This window comes from Prosopis cineraria, unplaced genomic scaffold (genome assembly GCF_029017545.1).
Source record: "Prosopis cineraria cultivar Desert tree isolate PC_DT_omini unplaced genomic scaffold, ASM2901754v1 PC6, whole genome shotgun sequence".
Classification (NCBI taxonomy): Eukaryota; Viridiplantae; Streptophyta; class Magnoliopsida; order Fabales; family Fabaceae; genus Prosopis; species Prosopis cineraria.
This window is the reverse complement of record NW_026555337.1, coordinates 7,596,856-7,614,157: the sequence shown is the minus strand read 5'-3', so window position 1 is coordinate 7,614,157 and position 17,302 is coordinate 7,596,856. Positions and strand designations below refer to the sequence as shown.

The window sequence follows — 17,302 nt, the reverse complement described above, 5'->3', positions numbered from 1 at the left end:
TAGCAGTTATGATAAGTTTAGGAGAGTTTTGTGAAAAGTAGATTGTATAATAATCTTTAAATATTAGATGTGATAGATACCACTTCTCTTTGTATTAAATTTTTGTTAGGTTATTTGGGAAAAAATCATTTAACTTTTTATTGAGATTTTACTGAGTTTGCTAAATTTTGTTGGGATTATGCTTATATTATAAGATTTTTTCTCTCTTTATTAAATTTTTGTTGGGTTATTTGAGCAAAACTAATGATTTTTTATTTAAATATACATTTTTATATTCAAATATGAATATTTATATATATATATAAATTAAATTATATTATTTTAATTATGATCGGTTTAACTCCAGATTGACCTCTGATTAAACCACTAACCTTTAACTCATAATCGATTCAATAGCTAATCTGATTTTTAGTATCTTAATTTCTAGCATTTTTTTCTCCTGCACATAGTTTAATCAAATTAATGCACAATGGGTAGCGGAACTTTTTTCTCCTTTTACAAAATCACATAAATAGTGTATACTTTAATTTTATAGACAATATGTTATCTTTTTTAATAGATATATACTTGTAAAAGTTTTGAAAGTTTGCAATAAATGTCTATTAAAAAATATAATTTCATTTATATAAAAAAACTAAAAGTGTAGTTTCTCCTATAAATAAAAATGGAGGGAGTACAGTCATAAGGAACAATTAACAAATGCTTGATTAATACAATTTTGAAAGAGTACTGTAATTTAATTCTTTTATTTTTTGACATAATTAATATAGTTAATTAATTTTTTTCTATAAATAAAAATGGAGGGAGTATATATAGTATTGTGCAGAGAAAGATAGAATGCACGCATGGACTTGTAGTATATAGCAGGGAGATAGAATTGATCGAGCTTCAAAAATTTTAATTTTAGCTTGTCTAACTAGTGGACCAATCAAACCACTGCTATAAGAAATAAATTATTCCTTAATTTTATTTATAAGTCACTTCCAGTATGTTTTATTAAAATTAATAAAACTTTAAATCTCATTAACTCTATCTAAAAATTTAATAATTTTTAACTATATTTTTATTAAATATATATATTTTAACAACATATTTTTCTCTCCAACATTCAGTAAAAATAAATGAAAAAAAATTATAATAAAAATTTAATAAGATAACTTATAAATAGAATAAAAATTTTTCTCTACCCCATTAATAGTGGAGTATACACGGAATGATAAAAAGGAAAAATAAAAAATATGAGGTCATATTGAAGTAAGGATGAAGCATGGAAAGTGACAAAAGGATAAAAAGAAGAGAGTGAGCACATGTGAAGACGCCAGAGTAGTGTGCAGTGACATCCCTCCACATGAGAGAGAGAGAGAGAGAGAGAGAGAAGAAACACATACAAAGGCACATGAGTGAGTAGTAGAGAAGAAGAATTAAGAAGTAAAAGGAGTGCAAATTAATAATGTAAATGCTAGGTGGCTGGCTGGCTGGCTAGCTAATTTATTTTTGTGTGTGTGTGTCTCTCTCTCAAAGACTTAGTGGCACTGATTGAAAGAAGAAACTTGCCTGGTGAAAAACAAATTAAAGCGCATGGAAATAGAATATGAGTGAGTGTTGTTAGTTTGAAGAAATATTTGTACTCTTCAACTTAATGACATAAAATATATAATTGTGATAAAGTCGCCTCTTTGTTGTTCATTTCTTTCGAAACTCCAACTCCTTCAGATGATAATATGATATATTCTCTCCTTCGAATGTATTGCTTCAAATCTTGTTGGTACTCATGCAGACATTAACTATTGCTTGAATGCCCACATACTGCACCTTCCAGGACTTTTTGATATTATTTTGTCCACTTTTTAGACCGTGCTTAATTTACATGAGATGATATAATTAATAATAACTTGAATTAAGACATATAAGTCTATACCTACTTGAATAACCTAACAATTTTTAACATTTTAAGTCAAGATGGGCAAATTTACACTTTGATAAATCCATACACATTGTGGTTTTAAATATATTGCATTTACACTATCTTTAAGATTATGAGCACATTAGATAGTGACTCAAATTAGTTAGGTCTAAGGATGTTATATATTTGATATAATTTTTTTTTGAAGTAATTATATTTTAACCGAAGGTTTAAAGATTAACTAATATATACTAATATATATTAGCTAATATATATTTGATATAATATATACTCATGTGAACAAATAAAGTTTAAAGATTATTTTGATATCTATACTAGACCCAAAGTCCTCACAAATTTTTTTTTACGGATATATTTATTTTACATTAAATTGTATGTATCATTTTTTTCAATAGCTCTTTGAAATATGAAAAAATTAGTTTTTTTTCATTCTCTTGCAAATTTTGGGAGATCTATTCTAATTTTTTTTCTGTTTTATGGGAGGAGATATTATTTGTTTATTCACGTGGTTTTGTTATCTTTTAGTGTTTTCACATGAGTAATTTTACAGTTCTTTTCGTATGATACACTCTCAAATAATGTATTCTTTGTGTTAAAACATCATTCATATATAGGTATTGCCAATTATTTAGATTTTGAATAATAAAAAAATTGAAGAAAAATTGTCATTAGAGAATTAACAATCTTCATTCCATTTATATGAATAAAATTTTCAACAACAAATTGAGATTAATTTATTAAATTTTTTTATCAAACCAAGAGACTATAAATAAAAATTCCGCACTATAGTATCTTAATAATTGATATAAGATATAAATAACATACTTATAAAACATACTATGTCAATTTATATATGCAGCATAATTTTTATAAAAAGAATATCATTTTAAAAAATTAACTTAAATTATATCCCTGTTGATATAAGATCTGGCTCTGCCACTATGCGTACACAGACGTGTATGTGTGCAATTGACCTAACAAAATGCGCATGGATTACATATTCTGAAAAATGATTACCTTGTGCAAATTTTTAAAGCAGCTATTAAAAAGCATTGATTAGATGTAAAAATTGACAACAAAAAACATCATCAATGAGGGTTGACTTTTGGGCAAGTCTCACACACATATTATATTTTATGGTTGATTTTTTGTTTTTTTGGCTGTCAAAGTCAGCCACAAAGCTTTGAGATATTGATATTTGCACGCCGTGTGCCTTACCTGCCAAAGACTCATGATGGCTTGGTTTACTTCGCCAACCTTGTGTCTCTATTATCAACTAGATTAACAGATCAGGGTTTGCTCCTAACCATTGCGTAGGAATACACTAATTAAAAATCAGTTAATTAATTACCCTTGATTAATATTTAATTGTTAAATACGTTGACTTAAATATTGGAGGTCAAATCATTCATGTTAATTGTACCAGATATTTTTTGCAAACGTGGTTGTAATTGATGATATATTAGTTTGATTGATGTGATAGATTCTTGGTATTGATCATCCAATGGATCATTTTGTTCACTGTTCGACAATGCTTACTCACAAGTCAACAACAACGTTTTATATAATTTACTCTATATATTACATAAGTCAAATGTTGTTTACAGTTTTGGATTTTTGTTTTGGTGGGCTGAATATATAATATAATATACTCTGGAGATTGACTTGCACATTAACTGGCCGGGTGTGAACATTCTGGACCATATTCAATTAATGGTTTACAATCACACCATACGACTTTGATTCAATCATTAGGATTTTCAGGATTTAAACAGTATTTTTTTCTCTAAAAAATTATCTCGGCTATATATATATATATATATATCAATAGCGTGATGAAATTGAAAATCATCACTTTATAAATTGTGTTACTATTTTATTTCACTTATTAAACTTATTATACATGAACAATCAAAACTAGAAATACTTATCTTTACTTAAACATTAACCAAATGAATATATAAAAGTTTAATCTAAAATTAGGCTAAAATGGATATGTGTCCTGATTTATATAGCTAAACTATAGAGACTTACAAAGTATAATAAATAAACAGCACTATTTATATCTTATGACTTATATAAATATATATAGCTTCATATAGTTTTAATTAGAAGACATTTTTCATGAATCATATATATTAACATGGAAAAGTGGAATATTTAGAAACTTATAAATTATTCAAATTCCGATAATCCTACTAAATGGAGATTGAAACTCCCCTTGTAGACTAAAATTTAATTTGATTTCTTTATTGTATGTTCAAATTGTCCAAATTGCAATCCAATTCAGCAAAGGCAAGTCTGAATTCGCTATATATACCTTTGTTTAACAACTTTAGTAAGCTTGATAATATCTCTTTTTAATCCTATTTTATATAAGTCACCTTATGTTTTATTGAAATAAAAAAAATCTTAAACCATGATTCTATCGAAAAATTCAATAAATTTCTAACTTTACCCATAGTAAAGTATACATATTTTAAAAATAAAATATTTTAACATTTAATAATTTCTCAATATTTAATGGAAAAAAGGATAAAAATAAACACAAAATTATAAAAATATCCTATAAATAGGACCACAATAAATACTTACTTTGCCGTAAAAATAAGATTAAAGACGTGTGTGTGCATAGACACAATCGATGTTGACATCTACTCACTTCATTAAAAAATATAAAGTATTTTTTGAGGGGTTGAATGTTAAAAAATATAAAATATTTTTAGTCTTTCAAAATGTAATTATTGTCTTTTCTTTTAAAGTGCTCCTATCAAATAAATTATTTATATTTATTTTAGAGTAAAATACCTTATTTAGTAGAGGAAAAAATATGAAAAGATAAGATTATTTTGAAGATAAGTAACTACTTTATTTAGAGTGAAATTTGATTAAAAATATTTTACATTTTTAAATGAAGGAGTATTATGTTTCAGCTTCATAAATGTGATGGTAATCATAAGTAATTGAAGCTTATTCTCTGAATTTGTCCTGTTGTTGCGTCAGTTAATTCTAAGCATATCCTCTTGGTTTTTATTTAGTATTATAACTTGATGCTTAATTACTCACCCACTAAAATATATTTTGAGAATAAAAAAAAAAACATGTCCACCAATCACTCGCTTTTCCCACAGCAGTACAGAACCAACTAAGATTTCCACTTGATTCATTTTCACAGCCTAATTGAAGTTTCCGTCTACTTTAGAAAAAGCTGCCCTGGCTTGCCTTCCCTAAGAGACAAAGTGGTCCTCTTGGATATGATTTTTTTTAAAAAAAAAATTAAGTTTTAAATTATAGAACTTTGTCTGATCATGGTTTCTTGTTCTAGTAAGATCCACTAACTAATTTAATCCTCTAGGGACATTATATATGGTGTAGTTTAATTAATTATTGCAAGCCATTATGCCCTCATAGGTTTAAAATTTGGATGGCCACACCATTATGATTAATTATTTAATTGAAACACATCTAAAGTTTAATTAACGTGTAACATATTAACAAGTGACTATTCGTACATGTCAAAATTTCTGCCATTTTGAAAGCTGTCTCAAGCCTTATAATCCTTACCAACCCCCTCTATAGTCTATGAATTAATTAATTAACACCATCACCAACCAAGCACTTTCATGTTTTTTTTTATTTCATAATTTATATATCTATATTAGCTATGTTATCATTTTGAACTTTATTTTTGACAAAACTTGTTTGCTTTCAAATGAAGATAAACTTCATCTAGATTTTTTTTTAATGTCAGATCGTCTGTTAAAATATGTTTTTAACCAAAGTATATAGTTTTCTAATAAATTGTATATACTTATGCAAGTTTTATTAAAAAAAATTAAGTATATGTATAATATTAAGTCTCTTATATAAAAATGGAAAGAAGGATCAAAATTGAATTCGTCCACAATATTCCACATATATTTAAGCCTAGTTCGTAAATGATTTCTAATTTATTTTTTAGAAAGAGAATATTAAGTTCATAACTTGGCATATGATCAAGTATACTTATATATGGTCCTTTAGTAAAGTAAATGATGATTTTTAGAAGAAATATGGATATGACGACCCATGTGTATCCCAATTTGAAGGTCACTCATTTCATTGACTTTGGTTGAAATTTGTTTGCCTTCAAAATTAAGCGTGTGATTTCAACTATATATAAAAAAAGGCCGCCTACACCTACATAGCAGGATGATGAGGATGATTATGATGGTGATGGTAAAAAGTAAACAATAATATACATATACAAATATATGAATATACATATACATACGCACGCGAGTACATATATAAACACACAGGGACTCAGCAGAATATACATATACATAATTGCTCTCCTTATTATGCATGTCTTTTGAGATAGAAAATTTTGTTTAATTTTTCATGTCTGCAATTTTCAGAATTCTAAAACAACACACACACACACACACACACACACACACTTAATAACGTTTTCATGTTTTACCCTTCGAGTGATTTGCCATTTGTCATTCCAATGATATTTTTAAAGGCATAATAATTGACAAGCAGATTTAATAAATTATGACATATACTTATATATTTGTTGCATTTCTTAATCTGTGCAGTAACTTTAAAAGACAAATATAATGAAACGGATCAATTATCAATCAATATCTCAAATCAAAAGATACTAGGATTTTTTGGAATAATATATACTCCCTCCATTCAAAAATATAAAATATTTTACGCGAATTTCATTCTCTCAATAAATTAGTTAATTGTCTTCAAACTAATAATATTTTTCCATATTTACATTTATTTAATAGGGTATTCCATTTAAAAATAAATATAAAATAATTTAAGTATTAATTTTTGAAAAAATGCATTAATTACACCTTAAAACACTATGAATGTCTTATATATTTTTTTGAAACAAAAACATAAATTGACGAAACCCTGAATTAGTGGGGGAGGGAAAAAAAAATGAGGTGTGTAATTTGGTTGATATGTTGATAATGCGGTGGGGTAGGGTTTGACAAATAATGGATCTTGACCCTCTTTGATGAAACATTCTTTGGAGTCATCATTTGGCTCCCACTCATATATGATAATATCGCTAAAATCCCCACACAATTAATCTATTTCAACGCTTCTCTCTCTGCTTTGCTTGTCCTCTTCTCTGTGTGTGTGTGTGTGTGTGTGTGTGCCCCCTTTCATATTCTTCTTCTTCTTCTTCTTCATTTCACTTTTGATAAACTATTCGATCAAGTTCCTTCCTTTAATAATTTATGACTTTGTCTCCAGCTGTGTGATGTCTATACACAAGAATATCTTTTTGTTTATAATTATTTAATACAAGACTTTGTGCGAGACCCAAGATCCATAGGACATTGTTTTTTGTTTTCTATGTACCAGCTGGTTTCATCATTATCTCCGATTCTTGTTTTGTTTACAACTTGTTCAAATAATTGACACCTATATCCCACATCTCGCTTGTCGTTTATTAATAACTTGTAAATATTTAGGGATAGTGTGGAGTTTTGTTTATGTGCCTTAATATTATTTTTAAAGTTTTGATTATATATTGATCACACCTAAAAGTTTATAGGAAATTCGGTCCTCACTGGGGGACATGCTTTAGATTTTAGAAGAACAAGATAGGGGTTTAAGCCAAAGAATTCACTTATTATTCTAAGACTAACACAGAAATATAGTACCCTATTATGATATTTTTCAATTAAACTACGATATGTAATATATGCAGGTCCAGCAAAAGGGGCTAATATCTCATAATATAACAAAATATTTAGTATTCAACTATATTTTAAATAAAATTGCCTCCAATAAAAGGTTATATATGAGCAATAAAAAATAATCTTTTTATTCAAATTTCACTTAATGTTTTATACACACATGTACTTCAATTTATTCATAAAAAATATTTCTTTCTAATAACTATTTAAGCTGAGTCACTTGTGAAAACAAAGAATTTGCTAAGTTATCAATATGATACATGTGAACTATATCTATATTAGTTTTTTTTTTTTTTGCCATCTTTCACCCAAGAAGGAAGTCACTTACATAATCACATCTACAGAGGATCGAATCCGAAACCTCACGTTTATTAAGATATACACTTAGGAGAAGTACTTAGTGTCATTAAATTTAGAGCCACTAGCATCTATATTATATGTTTCGACCAAAAAAAAAAAATCTATATTATGTGCGTGTGTATCAAAGTATTATTTATCAATTATGAATAATGTAACTTACTAATCCCAGGGGATAAATTAAGTGGTCCTTGGGGAAGGGGGAAATCACGTTCATTGCTTGAAATACCCAAAAAAAAAAAAATGAAATGGATTTTAGTCCCCCATTCCATATGTCGTTTTTAATTTGGCCTCCCAATCATATCAAGTTCTAGATTCATCACTAGATCAGACTTGCAATTAGATTTTATGTAACGCATTGAGAAATCCTTATTCCAATTCTAAAGCCTTTAATTATATCTCCCCAAGTTGTGCTTAAATATCCACAAATAAAATAGGAAAATTGCGTATAAAAATCATTGAAAAAAGGTATTCACAAATAAGGATCAATAACAAGTTACCATGAGGGAAAAAAGAAGTTTCTATTTTTATTTTAACAACAAACAATTTTATATCAATTCTTGTCTGCAATTAACTTTTTTCAGTGGTCATTGTATGTGATTGTCCCAATTTGACAGAATTTTTTTTTAAAAAAAAAAAATTTGAACAAACTCGATTCTTTTTATTAATAAAATAAAAGTAGATGGTGGGAGAAATTCTCACAGTGAGTAGGGACTGGATAGCATATATAATCATTTCAGCATCATTGATTAACTATGTTGTTAATCAAGAACTGAGGATCGGAACTTGGTTCAGATGCTCTTGCCCAATGAAAAGGAGCTGTGTGGTTGAGTTTCTATTTTCTAAGGCAACAAGGGCACAGCATGATGTCACATTTACATCATTAATTGAAAAAAAAAAGAAATTTAAAGACAAAATAAGACTTATAACAAAGGGAAATAGGAATGTTTATCCATTTAAGGTATGAAATGGGATTTAAGACAAAAGGAAGGGGACAAGAAGGGTCACAGGGCCCTTAAGTTATAAGGCAATAATGAAGAAAGGAAATATGAAGAGGACCACACGTTGGTCCTACGTACCTACTCCTTCACATTCCTTTCCCCACTTGTCATTATTACCATGGGAGAATGGCAATTAAGTTCCCTTAAGTTAGTTCTCAACCAATTTTAAAATACCAACAAAGTTCTTTGGTCCTTTACGAGTAATAAGTGTTTGCTTTTTAATTTTACAATTTCATTATGATGTTTTTGTAACTTGTTTTTTAAATTTGGATAGGGAACATAAATATTTATCTTTAATATTGAGTAATACTAAATCTAATAATTTCATGAATTTGCAAGTTTAGCTCCTTATTTTGCAATTTCATTTTGATCCATTTACAACTTGTTTTCTTAATTTTAACAGGAAATATAAATATTCATCTTTAATATTGAAAAGTGTTAAGTCTAACAAGTCCATGGATTTGCAAGCTGGATTCTCAATTTTACAATTTTATTGTAATTAATTTGTAATTTTTTTATAGATTTTAACAGAAAACATAAATGTTTAAATTTAATATTGAAAATATTAAGTCTATTTTTTTTCCCACATATTGCCTAGTTATCAATAAAATACATAGATCCTCTATTTCTTCGTTGTGTATTGTCTATTCTTCAACCCTATTAAAATTTAAAAAATAAATTGCAAATGCATCATAATATGGTTATAAAATTTTGAAGATGTTAGACTTTGTTGGCACTTTAAAATTGGCTAGGATTTAATATGAATTAATTGGTTTCCTTAAGACTTAACTGTCATTCTTTCTATTATCATTGTAGCCCTAGCCTAGTCCCCTCTTGTTATCATTTTAAATATAACTACCACCATATAATACTCATGTCCTTGAATCATAATCTCTTCTTAAATCCTGATTACCTTCTAGGACATCTTCTAGAAGTTATGTTTTATATCATTTTCATAATTATTTTTTTCAACTGTATCCCTATTTTATTTATTATTATTTTTAAAATGATGCATTTAAATTTTAATTATTATTATTAAGACAGTTATATAAAATATTTAATGAGTGTGTATAATTGAAAAGATGTAATTTTTTAAGAGATTAATTTCACCTGACTCTTTTTTTTTAGAAGCATAAAATAATTATTAATATCTTATATTGTAGTATAGAGTTAAAGGAATTCAATCCAGTGAAGTTCTTTTAACGTTATTTTATTTTTTATTTATAAAATTCAAATCTTGATTTTACTTGAGATAAATAGAGCATGCCACGTTTGAAATTCCACAGCCATGTTATCAGTGTAGTGGGCAAACCAGTCAATGCTTCTCTAAATACATGATAATACTCATTTGTCCAATTCGTCATGTTTTTTTTTTTTAATGCCATTTGATCGGGTCGTATTCAAATATTGTCTAGTCTAATTAGAGTAGTTGTATTAGAAATGTATTTTACATCTACTCTAACTCAAACTCAAGATCTCATATTTAACCAGCCATAATTTTTTATTTATTAAGAGAAACACCTGTTGATCTGATTCCTTACTTTAGATGTCGTCTAATAGCCAGTAATAAAAGTCCAAAGAATTAATATGAACTAGGGCCCCACCGTGGACTTGGTAGGTAAGTAAGAAGAAGAACAATGTTTGGGTTTTTTCCCCCTCAAAGGAATGGAAAATGATGAAAGCCTGAATGATGGGATCTGATGCAAAATGCGTGGTCGGTGAATCAAGACTTGTTTCTTCTGACTCTGAGTGCCACAATGCCGGCCATTACTCGTAGCGATGTAAGTTGATGAGTAGGACTTGGCAAGTCAATTTCTTGCCTCGTGCCCCCTCATTTGGTTTTTTTTTTTTTTTAATTCGTTCCTTTTCTGCTTCTATTAAACGAATTTTTTTTTTTTTACCTCACGACCACTTTGATATTAGTAAGGTCAATATATCGATATGTTAATTAAAATTGACATGCATGAAAGAATTCAAAAGCCGCAAGGCACGAGAGTATTCAGAGGTAGCAGGACCAACAAGGCTTAACACATTCAAGGAATCAGGGTGCTCCCGTGTGTTAAATGGGCTTGGGCTTGACACAATATTTTGACCAAAAGTCTTAAGGGAGTTAATTTTTGGGTTCTTTCACTTTTAGATATTTCAGTAAATCAAACTCCATTTAATGTAAAACTTCTTGTATCAAGTCTACTGAAAAATTTCTCTCCACATATATTTGGCCTTTTGATATCAAAATAAAAACAGTTTTAAAAATAATGAAATTTAAAATATTTATCAAAGGAGTTTTAATAAAAAAAAACAAAAGCCAGCATACTTTTAAAACCTGTTTGGTTTCTATTTTTATTTTTTTAAAATTTTTTATAATATATTTTTAAAATTATATTTAAAATGAAATAAAATAAAAATTCATTTAGTTATATTAGTTAAAAAATGGTTTTGTAATTGAAAAATGTGTTGATAGTAATAGTTATAAATGATTAATGGTGATAGTTTACAATAAAAATTATTCAAACTAACTATATTTTTCAATAATCAAATGTAATGTGCTTTGAAAATAAAAAAATAAAATAAAAATAATTTTAAAGTTTTTCCATTTTTTAAAAAATAAAAAATGAAAACAGTTTTAAAAATAATTAAATTGAAAATGGTGAACCAAACGAGTTTTTGATTTTTTTTTTATTTTTAAAGTTTTAAAAACTGAAACCACATAAGCTCTTGTAGCCTCTTTTTTTCAAGCTTACTTTCTTATAATTGTCTTTTATAATGATTTCGTACGAACTTGCATAATCATGCTTGTTTCACCAAATGCCTTAATGCAATCACAACATGCAATTATTTGATTTCTAAAAAGAAATTAATTTTAATATTGAATCATCTACCTAATTTTTGTCAAGTGTTCAGTAATTTATATATAATTTATGACAAAATTTCATCACAAAATTTTCAAAGAATTTCAGCATTGCCAATAGCCTCACATCAGCCCAAATATTTTGGACTCATGGGATAAGACAAACATGAGTCAATATGAACCAGCCCAATAATCCAGATCCTGTCAAAATTACTAGTTACTTTTGTATTTTGTTTTTGACTCCAATTTTTCTCCTAAATCTAAAACCTGCTCGTTTTTCACTTTCATATTTTGGAACACACGAATTGCAGAATCCATGTCACTTGCTCTAATATAGCTACTGATGATCTTATTCGATTCAACAACACCACAAAGTTGTTGTCGTCTCAAAAGTGAAGATTCTGGGGAAAAGGGGATAGATATTGTGGTTGCGGTGGTTCTCCAAACCATTTTAACAGAACTATTCCCCTTGGTTCCATGAGGAGGATGGTCCAAGATATCTGCAGAAGTAACTTCCCCATTTGGTTTGCCATCTTTGATGGCATGATTTGGTGTTTTCTTACCAATGAACTACAGTGGAATGTTACTCAGTTTTGGTTCCTTAAATGACGTGAAAGTGAAAAAAACATGCTTCATGGAGATGCAAGAGAGTGAGGCGAGCTCTTTTAATGCAGGAGTATCAGCAGTTCCAAGTGATAGTTTGTCAACAGCTTTCTCTTCAGAAGGCATTTTCTTTGTCAAGTCATCAAAACCATCATCGTCACTGAAAAATACAATTACCAAAAGGAGCAAATTAAGAGCCAGATCCTGACAGATACTTTCTTATCACCAAAAAACAAAGGATGTACCAGCTACTGAACAAACCAAAACCAGTGCATCAATTTAAAATTGTGGTATGTAAATGAGCTAACCAGGCAATTATTTCTCTCTCTGCTAAAGAATAAAGCTTTTCAAAAGGATGACACTCTTTGGAGTTCCTTGTAATTCATTGAAGCTGATCAAAATTTAAAGCCCCCCCCCCCCCCCAAAAAAAAAAACAATGTGGTAGAGCCTCAGAGGGCAGCTTCTGTGATTCTTCGGAAATTGTGGTTGGAGGGAAATACATGTAATTTCAAGGGCCCTGCTCCTTGTATATGACTGTATGTTAAGGGACAGGATTGTGCTTGAAAAGTTGGTGCCATGCATATGGTTCTTTCAGGGGAGCTTCAATTTCCTACAGTAGATAAGAGCTTGGATAGATTTGCGGTATCCAAAGATTTATCTGGCTCTACCCATCTCTTTTTCTTTTTTTTCCCATTCTTTGTTTTGGATGATTTCTTAAAAAGCTTGGACACAAAATGTTGGATTATTCTCTCTTGTCTAATCAAATTTCTTTGATAAAAAAGACAAGGATAATACCAAACAAATAAAAAAGCCTTAAGCAATATAGATGAAATAATCTTATATTAATATTTAAGCATGACATTCGTTATTCAACAATAGCTGACGGGCAATGTTTAACTAATATTTTGCTCCCCAATATGCGTTGCTTGCACATTTACAATTCAAAGTTTGAACACTGTCCCAACTTACCATAGTTTACTCAAAAAATCGGCTTGATCATCGACCCTATACTTTTAATAAAAATCATAATTAACTTTCCACTAGTAACTTCTAACAAAAATCAAGTTCGTTACTTGATAACTAATTTGCGGCGATTTATTTACTATGCAACAATCCTTTGAATCAAATTTTTTTGTTTATTTCCTCATCCCATAACACCAGACACATGAAAATATTGAATATCACCATGTCGTATAATACTTTAATACACCCCAATGGCATTACAAACACTAGGAAAGGCAAAAATAATAAAGCAAATTTTTTTCCCTGTCAAAGCATTTCCATAACAGCAGTTGCCAAGAGCCACATTAATAAACAAGCCTTGAGGCACTACTACGACCAATAATTTTAGCATGTTGCCCATTCTAACACAGCTTAATAGCAGCCCTAAGTAATCACAACTTTTGACAAAAGCATAATTCAATCACAACCCCAACTTAGCCCAATACAAGCCTTGGCCATCATCAAATACAAACTCTGGACAGCATATCAACCCACACGTTTAGCTCATAACTAGCACTGCTTCATATGTTGGCTCAAGTCAACACAATTTACATTTATGGTATTACATCAGTCCCCAAATTTACTCATTAACGGCTCCTTAACATAAATTTTGAGATCATATTCAGTAACAAATCTAGCAAAGAATACCCTTAATCTCCTCACCGTAAAATTATTATTCTAACAACAAGGTTTCGTCATTTTCTTCTCAGATAAAAACCCCCGGACAGCAGTAATTGTACAACCAAACACAAACCAAGAATGAATAGGAATGAACCAAAATCTCACCTTGCTTTGCACTCCAAATCAACTAAGCCGAGCGAGAGGGAGGGTGCCGTCGAACTTGTTCAACTAGAGGGAGAACTGCCGTCGACGGCCAGGAGAGAGAGGGAGAGGACAAAGAAGGGAAATCGTGGCGTTCAGTTTCGGTGCTCGGGGTGCTCGGCACCTAAAACTGTGTCGTTTGACAGTTTTTTTTTTTTTTTGCTTTTTTGAAATATTTAAAAAGTATTATTATATTAAATAACTGAGATTTAATTATAATAGATCTCACAATAGTTAATTGTGTCGTGTGAAATTTGATTTTTTTAAACTTGGTTTTTGGACTTATTTATGATAGTTGGGTTTGGCTTGGGCCGTTGAAAGTAAAGTCATTGTAGATTGGATCAGGGATCATGTTTGGTTTGCTAAATTTTAGGCTTGAGTCAAGATGTTTCATCTGAGGTTAACAAATTTTGCAAAAAGATTGATTGTTACAAATTGCAAAAGATTAGTTGTAAATTTTAGAAGCCCGATTAAAAATCTTAACAAATTAATTGCAAATCAATCATTTATTATAAAAAAAATTTAAATTATGAAGGTTAATTATTAAAACCAAAAGACTTGGTTCTAAAAGCTAAGATATTAATTAACTTCTTAAGTACTCTCTTCATTTAAAAATGTAAAATATTTTTTGAAGAGTTAGATGCTTTAAAATATAGTATATTTTTAATCTTTTGAGGTGTAATCATTGTATTTTTTTTTAAGGTGTCCTTATTAATAGTGACTTTATATTTATCATAGGATGTTTAATAAGAGTAAATATGAAAAGATAAGGTTAATTTGAAAGTAAATAATTATTTTATTAAGATGTGAGATTCAGTTAAAAATATTTTATATTTTTAAATGGAGGGAGTATATGGATTGAATCCACAACACAAATTGTTTTGCAACTAATTTTTTTGGGATTTACAAGTTATGTTCTTGCAAAAGTTCTGCGCTTTACAATTTTTTTCCAATTAATATTTTGCGCTTCTACGGGGTTTTTCTCATGTCGTGTTCTTTCTAATCAACTTAAATTGTTCTGGGCCTTCGACCTCTTTTTATTTGTTCAGTGAAAATAGTATTTTGAGTTCTACCAAAAAAATAAAACTATTCTGAGTATTTTCTCCCGTATATCCGTGAAACTTTTTTTTCTCTCTCCAAATTTTGATGTGGCCATACCCCTTTATCACCCTCATGTTCTTTTCCTTCCTTCCAAGAGTTAGGCTAAATCGAAGGACGTATTATACTTCGGGTTCGGGGTTTTAATCTCCAAGCAAGCACCATTTTGCCACCGTGTGTACACTTTGACTAAATGCACATTCTCACCCTCCTTTTATACTTGCTTGCTAAGAAAATTCACGGCCAAACAAAATAATTAAATATACTAACTAAGCTCGGCTGAATCAAACCCTGCTACCAATCTTATTATGTTTTTTCCATTTCACTTTGAAATTATTATGAACACTTAATGTAATATATCTGTTTTGGCGACTTGAATCTTGCCATCTAATACTAATACAGTCAAAAACCATTTTTTAATAAAAATCTAAATTCTATTTCCCTCTAATTTAGAGTGGATTACTAATCCATTAAGATTTTGTTTTAGCCTAGCAAAAGAAAAGTGTCACAGTAAAGAAAAAAAAAAGGAAAACACTACTTTTAATTTTTGTATTTTATTTGCATGTCAATATAAGTTTTTGTACTTTGTTTTTGATGTTTTACATTTATACATTTTTCTTTGTCTACAACGTTACTCCTTACATTTTTAGAGAAACGTTGATGTGACACAAACGATATTAATGATGATGACATGTCAATTAATACTGTTAATTTTGTGTTTACATGTCAAATTAATGCCGACATGAAAACTTTAATAAGCAAAAATTAAAATCTAAGTCAGCCTTTTATTTCATTGGATGTAGTTTTTTCTTTAATTTTTTCTCGTCAAAGATTCAATGTCAATATTAATTTAACACGTAAGTATAAAATTAACGGCCTTAACAAACATGTGAATATTATTAATACCGGTTGTGTCACATTAATGTCAATCTAGAAATGTAGAAACCAATTTTACAAACAAAAAAGATGCAAGGACTTAGAATACTGAAAACAAAATTTAATAACTTATACCAAAATCCAAACAAAATATAGAGACTTAAAGTAGTGTTGTCCAAAAAAAATGCAATTACAATTGTAGTTATAATGAAATTGAAACAAAATAAAAATGACAGATTTCATGGAATGTTCAATTGATAATGAGTAATGACAGTACGAGAGGCAGATTAGCCATTCGCCGGTCAAGTGATCATTTTTTGTTTTGGGGAGAAAAAATGGTCGAAGTTTAAAACGTCTGTGTAGTCTGTATTATGTTCAGTTTTAAACGTTTTATACGTCAATGGTGGGACAGATTAAAACAGGAGACTGGACCCCCGCGGTATGAACATGGCAATATGCTGAATAATTTCTCAGCATGGCTGCGAAATTTTTAGATTCCTTTGAGGGATTAACACATATATCTGATTCAATTTTCCAAAAAAATTGTCATTTTTAATAATATATTTAGAAAAACAAATAAACACCTAGATAATATAAAACTTATGCCACGAACAGCTATTAGAACTGTAACTTGCGAGGGTAGGAAAATTTTGGTTGCTAATATGTTTATAATTTTGTTTTTTCAGTTCAATCTTACATTTTAGTCATATGTTAAAAAAACTAAAAAAAAAAGATTGGTTTAATTAATAAAATAAAGTATTTTTCAATGGTAATATATGTTTTTAAAAAATATTAAGGTATAATATTTAATGGGCGGAGAAGGTTCTTTCTCTATAAATAGTAAGCAAGTCCCTCTTCATTCCGCTCCAGCAATGAACAAAGGAGGTACTGCAACGGATTCCATTTCCACTCCTTCAGCTTCGAATTGGTCAGTATACTGTTTTTCAGACATGTTATCTTGCTCTGTTTTGCCCTTTCCTTGACTAGCACGAAGCCACTATTAACATTTCCTTCATCTGTTCATATTTGATGCAAATCAGGTACGAGAAGATCACGA

At 29.0% G+C, this 17,302-nt stretch overlaps 1 long non-coding RNA gene across 1 annotated transcript; it reads right to left on the bottom strand.

Annotated features, from left to right (window-relative positions):
- Positions 1-12,219: 12,219 nt before the first annotated feature.
- Positions 12,220-14,362, bottom strand: LOC129312548 (uncharacterized). Its single transcript, XR_008593620.1, has 2 exons — positions 14,236-14,362; positions 12,220-12,607 (listed from the first exon to the last, which is right to left on the bottom strand). It is a non-coding gene; the product is annotated as an uncharacterized LOC129312548 (long non-coding RNA).
- Between the last annotated feature and the right edge of the window lie 2,940 nt (positions 14,363-17,302).